The 9197-nt window shown below is 50.1% G+C and overlaps 1 pseudogene; it reads right to left on the bottom strand.

Annotated features, from left to right (window-relative positions):
- Positions 1-8346: 8346 nt before the first annotated feature.
- On the bottom strand, positions 8347-8465 carry LOC136655089 (5S ribosomal RNA; annotated as a pseudogene).
- Between the last annotated feature and the right edge of the window lie 732 nt (positions 8466-9197).

Below are 9197 nucleotides of genomic sequence, written 5' to 3'. Positions count from 1 at the left end.
GACACTCGCACAACTGAATCAGAGTTCTAGTATTAGATCTGATAGGTGGAAATGAGAGCTGACTCATACTAACACCTTACTGGTTCCCTGCTGTGTCATAACAACACCTCATTGGCTCTTGGAACAATCAGTCTCATTGGTCAGTTTTGAGTCAAAGAAATCCAGTTTTTGTTACATAAGGCAGTTGCGTACATAAGGCTGTCCTTGTGAAAGCAATACAGACATTTCTGGGGTATAGACACCTGTGCTCTCTCTGTGTGCAACATTCTAGAAGAGGCTCACATCTGGATGCAACAGATATGACAAAGGTGAAAGGTGAGAGTACAGATGGTTGAATGAGTCATGAGAATGGAAGCATAGAGGACTTCTTGCCACTCCAGAGTAAGAGGACTTCTTGCCAGTGGCATACCTAGAGGGGGAGCAAAGCACTAAGTTTTGCAGGAAGCCTCACTGTAGTATGCAAGTGGCCCCTCCCTTCTGGAACCATTCCAGGCAGGGGGAGCAAAACGGAGGCAAACTTGCATTGGTGCCAACAGAGCAAACTGCAGAGTTTTACAGAGTTCTTCATCAGGCCGTAAGTGACCGTCCAGCTTTTTAAATGTATTGGTTGGTGGGGATAGCTGGAGGAGGAAAGGTTTTGCTTATAAAACAAGAACAGGAACACTAAAGGAGGAGGGGGATGCTCCTTGCCCCCCCCCCAACCAACATGTTTTGTAGAATTTGCAAACATAATAATTTGTCCAAGGAGTTCATTCATGGAACTGTCCAGCGTTGAGTGCCTTCACTTCAGTTGTCTCAAGGCATGGCACTCAGTGGATGCTGGGGGGGGGGGAATGCTGGAATGTGCCATCTCCCTAGACCCAAACCAAGCCACCATTCTCACCTTCTCTGACCTTGACTGGACCAGAGGGTTGTTTAAGGGGACGAGGCCTTGCGAGGGCACTCAGCGATGGAGGGGGCTGGAATGAGCCATGTCCCTGGAACTTCACACCTCTCAAGGCCTTTGGACCGGTGCTGATTCTCAGCTGCTATTGTCCACCGGCTGCAGGAGGGATGGAGAATAGGGACAGGTGCTGGGGCCAGGATGAGCCCAGGGGTAGGATTAAGCAGGAAGGGGGGGGGGGTTTGCGGTCTTGTCGGGGTTTGGAGATTAACACCTGCTTTGTTTGTGTCACTGGGTTGTTTCCAGAGCATTTCTCCGGACGCCTCTTTTGTTATCGCCCAGGGTAGGGAAAGCCGCTCCAAAGGGGAGCCAGCAAGGCTGGGGGAAGCAACAGCCAAGATGCTGTTTAGACACAGGTTGTGTCTTGTTGTCTTGTGTGCTCCCTGAAGCGTTTGGGGGACCACTGTAAGATACAAAAAGCAGGACTAGATGGGCCTTTGGCTTGTTCCAGCAGGGCTCTGTTAACCTGCACTTGCCCGATCTCGGAAGCTAAGCAGGGTCAGGCCTGGTTAGTACTTGGATGGGAGACCGCCTGGGAATACCGGGTGCTGTAGGCTTATACCATGATCTGGGAAGCTAAGCAGGGTCAGGCCTGGTTAGTACTTGGATGGGAGACCGCCTGGGAATACTGGGTGCTGTAGGCTTATACCATGATCTGGGAAGCTAAGCAGGGTCAGGCCTGGTTAGTACTTGGATGGGAGACCGCCTGGGAATACCGGGTGCTGTAGGCTTATACCATGATCTCGGAAGCTAAGCAGGGTCAGGCCTGGTTAGTACTTGGATGGGAGACCGCCTGGGAATACTGGGTGCTGTAGGCTTATACCATGATCTCGGAAGCTAAGCAGGGTCAGGCCTGGTTAGTACTTGGATGGGAGACCGCCTGGGAATACCGGGTGCTGTAGGCTTATACCATAGTTTTTCGAGACTGAAGGTTGCCAACCAGCAGGGCTCTTCTTATGTTCTTATGTTAGACGGGGTCTTTGAGTAGGGGAGAAAGGCAGTGGCTCGATTAGGGTGCTGAATGGGAAAGGGGGGTCACACGGCTGTAGAGCTTAATTTCTAAAATGTGAAATCTGTGGGCTTCTGCATAGTCTGGATCTGGACATGGAAATGGAGAACCTCATCTTTTGCAAGTTTCTAGCCCTCACCAATACAGGCTAAAGATGTCAACAGTTCCTCAGAGGGTAGCAAAGTAAGGGGATCCCACGGTGGACATGCTCCTTGATTCTCTCCAGGGCTAGCAGCAGACATTTGACACAATTCAGTCTGATCACAGAATTCAGCTTTTTACGGGGAACAATTTGGTTGTTTTTTTTTAAAGCGCAGGATGTATCTGAGGCTTAATAAACTTTGGGTCAACAAACCTCATCACCCAGTTCCCAGGTTCTGGGGGGACGGACAGACTGCTGTGATTCAGACGTAAGGAAAGGGTACATTGCACATGTTCAGGGAACTTCTTTAGGCCCAGAGTTATTTTGCTCTCAGTTGCGGTTTGATTGCCCACTGTTTTACTGTTTTATTGATGTTGACGGAGCGTCACCGTGGATTCTCCATGTGAAGAGGAAGGAGTAGTTTTAAAATTAAACAACAATAATAGTAAGCATATGCATACCATTGAAAAGAATTCTCAGCTGTTACGGCAGCCATAAGCAAAAGAACACATCCAGTTCCCCACCTTACCTCCAGGAAAAACTGTGTACGTAGAATCAGATTTGCGTTTATACTATGAATTTAAACCCATTTGGAAACTGGTTTAACATGGATGTCTTCTCTAAAGAAAACTGAGAACTGCAGTTCAGTGACAGAACTAAGGGGAACTTTGTCACAGTGGGGTGATGGCAATGCTTTTTCAGTGGCGTAGCTAGAGGGGGTGCAAAGCACTAAGTTTTGCAGGAATCCTCACCGCAGTGTGCGAATGGCCCCCTCCCCTTCAGAGCCATTCTGGGTGGTGGGAGCAAAATGGAGGCAAATTAACTTTATTTGAAGGCGAATTTGAAAATTTGCTCCCACTGTCCAGAATGGCTCTGAAGGGGAAGGGCTGTTTGCACCCCATGGTGAGGCTCCTTGTAAAATTTAGTGCTTTGTACCCCCTCTAGCTATGCCACTGTGCACTTTGTATATGCTTTGTTCATCTTCTGCTGTGGTGTTGTATTTGGTGAGATGTGCCAGGGTCTGATTTGCTGATTGCATTTGTAACCCAGAAATTCATTCGGATTCTCTGTTTTCAGCATCGTGTCTATTCAGTGATTCTACCACCATGTGCAAAATTGGTTGTGTTGTCTTAGCAATGCATTGTTAAGCCTGTGACTGCATCGGCACACATTAGTTTGCAGCTCAAGATAAGATAACTGGAAGCTTCTGAAGCTTTTTCCATTGTGCATTCGGTGCAGACCTCCATGACCCGTGAGCATCTCACAGGGCATAGGCAGCCATTGGCTCCAGCTGGTGGACCTTGAGGTTCAAGGAAGAAATTAAGATGTTCTTATAGCCCAAAGCCTGCCAACCTTTGGTCTCAAACATGAGGTTCACTGAGGACTATTCCTAGCAATCAAAGATGTGATTAAGCTATGGGACGTCCTCACGCTGGAACCTCCAGTGAACCTTGGGTTTCATTTTCAATCATGGCGCTGGCTCTTTCCAATACCATGGTCCAAACAATGTCATCAGAAAAACAAGCTGATCTCAGGGCATGTACAGAGCACCCCTCCCTTTTTTATGTTGGCAACCTTCAGTCTCGAAAGACTATGGTATCGCACTCTGAGTGGTGGTTCTGGAACAGCGTCTAGTGTAGCTGAAAAGGCCGATTCAGGAGTGACAATCCCTTCCACACTGGGAGCAAGTGCAGTCTGTCCCTGGTCTGTCTCCCTGGCTATGGGCCTTCCTTCTTTGCCTCTTTGCCTCAGACTGTTGGCCAAGTGTCCTCTTCAAACTGGGAAAGGCCATGCTGCACAGCCTGCCTCCAAGCGGGCCGCTCAGAGGCCAGGGTTTCCCACCTGTTGAGGTCCACTCCTAAGGCCTTCAGATCCCTCTTGCAGATGTCCTTGTATCGCAGCTGTGGTCTACCTGTAGGGCACTTTCCTTGCACGAGTTCTCCATAGAGGAGATCCTTTGGGATCCAGCCATCATCCATTCTCACAACATGACCGAGCCAACGCAGGCGTCTCTGTTTCAGCAGTGAATACCCCTCCCTTACCACTGAGTAATTAAACAGTTCACCCCTCATATTCAAGCCCCGGTGCACAGTTTGGTAGGAGCAATTGTCCAGCCTGGGAACTGGTCAAGGCCCTTGAACCACTCCTAGGCTGAGCCTGAATGCTGGATCAGGCCCAAGGGGGCCAATCTAGTCTAGCATCCCTTTCCCACTATGGCCAACCAAATACCCTAGGGAAGCCCATGGACAGCAAACAAGAGAGCCCTGCTCCACTGCTGTACCCCAGCAAGATGATGGTGGCATGAAGCCACCCTGACTCGTGGCCAGGGTTCAACTTCTCTCCCACAAATGTGTCTAATCCCCTTTCAAAGCTGTCTACGCTCGTGGCCAGTTTTAGAGAGGGGATTAGGCACACTGATGGAGACGTCTAGCGAGGGGGCACATTCTTGCAACCTTTATGGACCTGTGCCTCCCAAATTGTTAGGCAAATAAGAGCCGTTGTCGCCAATGCCCACCTCTAGGATGGGACAGTGGGGGGACCCCTGGGCCAGCTGAGTGGGAGCTGGGGTCTAGAAATGGGGAGGGGGCCCCTCGGCCTGGCATCCGGGAGTGTTGCATTCTCTTGTCTCTGGAAAATCTCCCTCTTCACACCCAGCTGCTGTTGACGGCTCCCAGCCTTGGCCCTGCTTTCTGGAATCCTGTGCGTTCTATATCGAGACAAAAAGCAGCGAGGGACAGTTTCGGGGGTGGGGGGGGAGAGTTAATTATCTTGTGGCCTGGCCTTGTCTCCTCATGCAAGCAAGCAGGAGCCACTGGGAGGAATTAAATTTGGCATTGTTCCTTGAACATAATGTCCACTTAGTCAGTATAAAGTGGATACCCAGAGAAGAGGACAACTGTTATCCCGGAAGAGGTGAACACATTCCAGGCACTTGGGGGGGGGGGAGTGCTTGTGTGTGTGGGGTGATGTATCTATGCAATCACTACATGCTTTTTGCGACAGAATCTGGGCTCCGTGGCTCCTCCACCATTGTAGCAGCGTCCCACCCCCTGCTTGGTGGATTCTCCTCAACAGCCTTCAACTCTAAACCGCCGACCCACCAACCCCACATAAATGTTCTCGTGTTTCTCGGTTCTGACTCTCAGACCCCTCCAAACTGTTATGGCTGCCCCCAATTGACTGGTGGCATAGCTGGAGGGGGGGTGGAGCACTCAGTCTGGCAGAGAGCCTCAGCGAGGCGGGCAAGCGGCCCCTCCCTTTGGAGCCATTCCCGGCAGGGGGAGCAAAATGGAGCCATACGGCCGAGACAGGGCCCCTCTGCCTTGACCTACAGTCCCTCCACCACTTATACACCCCTTTGCTCTTGCAAGTCCTCGCTCTTTTCCCTTACCCCCCACCCCAGAATCTCAGCAAACTGCCCTGAGATCTGTTGGTGTGCCTTCAGCTTCACCCAGTGCCCTGATATCCAACTTCTTACCCCACTTTTGATCTCAGCTACCCCCAAATTGGAGACATCCCCCCCCCAGGTTTGCTTGTGCCTCATAAACCAGGCCCACGATGCGCAGAGTTGGGGAAGGGGTGGAGAGATGGGACTACCTTAAGCATGGAGTAAAACAGGGTATTTTTAAAGGGTCTGATTTGGTGCACCTGCTGGACACAAAGTCTCTGGTAATGTCATTAGCACTATTGTGTTGGGGAGGCGTGGGGGTGGGTGACAGGTGGGACAATGGGGGGGGCAGTGGCGTTACTGGCACGATTTATGGACGCCCAAGCAAATATGAATCACTCCTCCCATTGCAAAACTTAGCAACACATATTTCACGAGCCATGCTTGCCACCCTAGACAGCTTGTCAAAATGCCCATTTCCCCCATCCCAGCGGGCCTGGGCATCATAAGGTATGAGGCCATTGCCACTGACGATGCATAAGAGACCTTCAGACAGGAGCTGACCAAATGGGGCAGAAGGGATCCCTGACATTTTAAAGGCCTGAGGCTCTTTGTAAGGTCCACCCTTTTCTCTCTCCAGGTGATTCTCCTTCATCAGGTAAGCAAACAATCCCTCTTGCCTGGGGGACTTCTTCAAACACCTATTGATGATGAGGGTTAACAAGTGCAGGACACCCTCTTTGCCTTTTCTCCCTGCCCTACAGTGCTCTCCTGTCCCCTCCCTCAGAAGCTGCCAGAACCCAAAAAGACAAGACAGCCTTTCGCGAGGGTCTTTAATTCCAAGCAGCTATTGGCGCAGAATGTTGAGGCTTCCGGACCCCCACTCTATTAGGTATTCTTAGGATTCTTATTGGGGGGAGGCTAGGGAAGGAAAATGTTGTGGACTGAAGAGACCAGATTGTCTGAGGGGATAATAAGGTCATCTGGAAGATGTGGGTAGCTAACAAACATATTCACCGTTCCCCAGAAATTGGTAACCTGCCCTAGAGGAAAAGAGGAGGCGAATGGGGTTAGCTGCCTGTGCTAAAGGAGGATCCCAGGTCTTGAGTGACATTCATTGCCAGGGTCGAAAGATAACCCCCTTCACAGCTCTAAAGACATTCTTAAGTTATGGTGAGAAAAGCTGGTTAAAAAGACACTGCCCTGGAATTCAGCTTCATTATCTTGTTGATGTTGATCAATGTTTTAATGTGTTTTAAATGGAAAACAATTTTTGTGTGTGATTAGGCTGTTAGCTTTCTGCCAGAGTTAATGATGTCTGCATTTGAAACCACTTGGCATCATGCCGAGCTGGTTCAATGTATTTTTCAATGGGGAGTTCCCCTTAATTAATTAAATTCTGGGAGCTGGGGCAGATAGGTGGGGGGGAGGAGGAGCCCAATCCTTGTGGCCGGAGCTACATTCCTCTTAGATTTAAGTGTTGGCTCTTGGAAGACGGTGAGCAAAACCCCCCTATGCTCAACATGATAAAGGGACATTGTTCTTCTCAGTAGTGTAGCTAGAGGGGTGCAAAGCACTAAGTTTGCATGGCGCCTCCCCTAAGCTTGCAAAGCGCTATGTGTTGCATGGAGCCTCACTGCAGACGTGCAAGTGGTCCCCCCTTTGGAGCCATTCTGGGCCACATTGCAGGCCCTGAATGGCTCCAAAGAGGAGGGGGCCACTTGCATGCCTCTGGTGAGGCTCTGTGCAACATGTAGTGCTTTGCAAGCAGAGGAGAGGCACTGTGCAAAACTTAGTGCTTTGTACCCCCCTCTAGCTATGCTACTGGTTCCTCCTCACCTTTCTGCCTGAACCTCCCCTACAAATGGGCGAATTGTACACTCGGGTGATTGATGTAACCATGGGGTCCCCTTGTGTATCTGCTGGCTATTTCCACCTCCAGGAGCTAAACATTCATGTCCTGCTTTGAGACTTCCTGGAGGCATCTGGGTGGCCACGGCAGGAAGCTGGACTAGGTGGACCTTCTGTCTGACCTAGGAGGGGCTCTTGTTCTTTCAGAGCATCATCAAGGGTTCCTAGACAGGGCTGTGTCTATTAGGCCAGTGGTTCTCAAACTGTGAGTCTGTAGCCAACCAGTGAGGTCATGACCCAATTTTTGGTGGGCTGTGAAACTGATAAGGCAGATTAGACTATGAATATTGAGGGTTAAACAACCTGTAACTTGGGGGAGGGGAGAGCACTGCTGCCCAATCAACACTGTAGCTACAGAGGCTTAAGCGGCTGGTAAAGTGAATCTTTTTGGGGGTGGGTCATAAGAACAATTGCCTTGCTGGATCAGGCCAGAGACCCATCTAGTCCAGCTTCCTGTATCTCACAGTGGCCCACCAGATACTCAGGGAGCACACAAGACAAGAAGACCCCTGCATCCTGCAGCCTCTCCCTCGCATCTGACACTCAGAAGTAGCTTACTTCTCAAACTAGGAGGTTGCACGTATCCATCATGGTCTGTAACCTAGGATGGACTTTGCTCCATATATCTGTCCAGTTCCCTTTCAAAGGTATCTATGGTTGGCAACCTTCAGTCTTGAAAGACTTTGGTATAAGCCTACAGCACCCGGTATTCCCAGGCGGTCTCCCATCCAAGTCCCGACCAGGCCTGACCCTGCTTAGCTTCCGAGATCATGGTATAAGCCTACAGCGCCCGGTATTCCCAAGCGGTCTTCCATCCAAGTACTAACCAGGCCTGACCCTGCTTAGCTTCCGAGATCATGGTATAAGCCTACAGCACCCGGTATTCCCAAGCGGTCTCCCATCCAAGTACTAACCAGGCCTGACTCTGCTTTAGCTTCCGAGATCATGGTATAAGCCTACAGCACCCGGTATTCCCAGGCGGTCTCCCATCCAAGTACTAACCAGGCCTGACCCTGCTTACCTTCCAAGATCAGATGAGATTGGGCATGTGCAGGGTAACAGTGCTATCACCACATCCTGCGGCAAGGAGTTCCGCAGATTAATTACATGCTGGGTAAAGAAATATTTAAGTTATATTAAACAATTATGCTGTATTAAGCTGTTATGTGATCACATCTTATAGGAGTGAAAGTGGTGATGCGTGCCGCTATGTACAGGAGATACTGCTAGATAAATAAGGACATGAAAGGAATCTTGCTAGAGGGAACCAAAGGTCTAGTGAACCCAGCATTCTCATTCTAGTGAAAACAGGATCAATTTAGCCCCGCCCCTCACTTGTTGTTTGTACTAAGCACCTCAAATTCAGAGCCCCAGCAGTGGTGTAACTAAGGAGGGCTACTTTGCCCCGGGCACCATGCCTTGTGGGGGAGTCTTGCAGGCCTCCAAGAGTCACTTCCGGTTTTCAGCGAAAACCAGAAGTACCTTTCGCAGACCTCCAGGAGGTCTTCTTAGGCTCAGTCTCGGTGAAAAGTCAGAGAGCCTTTCAGAGGCCTATGGGGGTGTTGTATGGGTGTGTTTTTAAAATGTGGTATGGTGATGTTAAAATTTTTGGGGGGAGGGTGTTATGGGGGGTATGGGTAATGGGGAGTGTTAACAATTTTCCTGCCCCGGCTGTCAGATGCTTTAGTTACGCCACTGAGCCACAGTCTAGTTGATGTTGGCAACCTTCAGTCTCAAAAGACTCTGGTATCGCGCTCTGAAAGGTGGTTCTGGAACAGCGTCTAGTGTGGCTGAAAAGGCCAAT

Source organism: Tiliqua scincoides, chromosome 5 (genome assembly GCF_035046505.1).
Source record: "Tiliqua scincoides isolate rTilSci1 chromosome 5, rTilSci1.hap2, whole genome shotgun sequence".
Classification (NCBI taxonomy): Eukaryota; Metazoa; Chordata; class Lepidosauria; order Squamata; family Scincidae; genus Tiliqua; species Tiliqua scincoides.
The sequence above is the reverse complement of the archived record's forward strand: the minus strand, read 5'-3'. Positions and strand labels throughout refer to the sequence as shown.